Here is a 1,939-nt window from a genome sequence, read left to right as displayed (position 1 = left end):
AAAAACTACCATCTTTATTACAGAAGATAAACGAAACTGACAAACTTTTATGATAAGCAAACTCGTTTTTAATTGTTTCGCTATAAAAAGTTAAACCATTATTTTTGTCGGATAATTTTTACTAGATAAAATATACACAATAAAAAGTATTTGTCATAAAAAAAATAGATCCGAATATGAAAGCAAGTGATAAATTAAAGTGGTTTTATTTGATTTTCAACTGCAGTTTATGTAAGAACATAGAAAATAAAAACATTGGAAGAAATTTAAAAAAAAAAAATGCTTGAAAATGACTGAAAAATTTGAACCATTTGAAACTTTAGACTGTCTTTGGTTCACCCATTTCTGGGACATGTGAGACTTTACCCAGGCATCCATGACACCCAGGAAAATGCAACATATTGAAAATTATGTAAATACTTTTGCTCGAGTGAGAATCAGTGCTCTAGGGTTAAGTTGGAAGGGAGGATTCAAAAGAAAAAGAAAAGAAAACTCTTGAGACAAATGACGCAGGTGTCACATGTATGCTTTCCCATCATGTCTTTCTTCGTTTCGGTTGTAGAAAACTAATTTTCTGCTGAGATGATTAGGCTAATTGTGTGGCTCAGTTCTTGAACAATTTTAGTTTATTTGCTTTTTTTTTTGCACATGCAGAATTCAGAAAGAGATTTACCCTTAAAGACCCACTCCACTGAACGTTGTGTTTTAGGTAAATGGGAGTAAAGTAAAACTTGTATCAAAGTACAGAGAAAAATAAGGTTTTCTGTCTCCAAGGCGGCAGACTTTTTTTATTTTCTATACAGCTTTTCTCAGAGTAAAATTAAGAAATAAGACGTTTCACTTGCAGGGTGTCATCCATAGAATCTAGTGATGACAGCTGCCATTTCTGTGTGGTTGCTCCTCCTCTTGTGCACTCGGCCGGGTGAAACCCAAGACGTACATCATGCCGGCGTCAAAGTCAATTACAGACAACGCAAACACATCATAATTAACGATATGCTCTAATACTTGTGTCAAATCAGTGCTTGGTTCAATCAATGTAATGAGAGCTGAAAAGTCGCAACATCATTGGTCTGACAAGAACAAGAAGTTCTCGTTAATATTTCTTTTGTGTGAGTGACACCAAGCAAGAAACGATCAGAGAAATCTCATTATTGATTCCATTAACTAAAGTCTAATGACTCAGAAAAACTGGAGGAACGTTAGACTTCTGTCATGCTGAGAAATCAATGAATTGATTATGTTTTAATTCAGAAGTAAAATGTATTTTGTGCTTTTTGTGAATATATCAGTGAAGAATATTGACAATTTAACAAGTTGATCATTATTTGGATTGATTTGCTTGTCAAGAAAGAAGAAGTTAACAAATGTAATCTACCTTAACTAACCTTTCTTTACAGAAAATAACATTTTATTCACAAAGCTACATTTGTTTTTGAAGGCAGTTTTATTCCAAGGCAGGAAATGTCTTTATTTTAAGAAAGTATGAAGACAGATAATCTCAAGGTAGCAGTTAGAAGTCTGTGCAGCTTTACAGGGATTAGAAACACCAGCATCTCTTTTGCAAACTGTCATTACGCTGAAAATGAAGCTTCAGTTCCTGCAAAACTACTCATTTCCTTTCCTTTCCTCTCCTCTCCTTTCCTCTTCTGACTGATTAATCTTGTCTTAAACCCTGAAATTAATGATATTATCTTCTAGTCTGGGGACAAAATGGTCTCATCTTGCAAAGTCATTATAAATCAAGTGTCAGCCACTGTGGATTTCCCACAAAAGCATCACCTGAAATAATTAAAGGCATTAGCATATATTAGTTCCTTTCAAGGTCAGTGAATATTCATTTCAATCAGATACTCTAAGAATAGCAGGATAGATAAAACTTTCTCACATTTTGAAGGGTGTCTGAAACCTTGTGTAGACAGTGGCTGGAGTGAGGCTT

This window comes from Oryzias melastigma, linkage group LG22 (genome assembly GCF_002922805.2).
Source record: "Oryzias melastigma strain HK-1 linkage group LG22, ASM292280v2, whole genome shotgun sequence".
Taxonomy (NCBI): domain Eukaryota; kingdom Metazoa; phylum Chordata; class Actinopteri; order Beloniformes; family Adrianichthyidae; genus Oryzias; species Oryzias melastigma.
Note: the sequence above shows the minus strand (reverse complement) of the source record.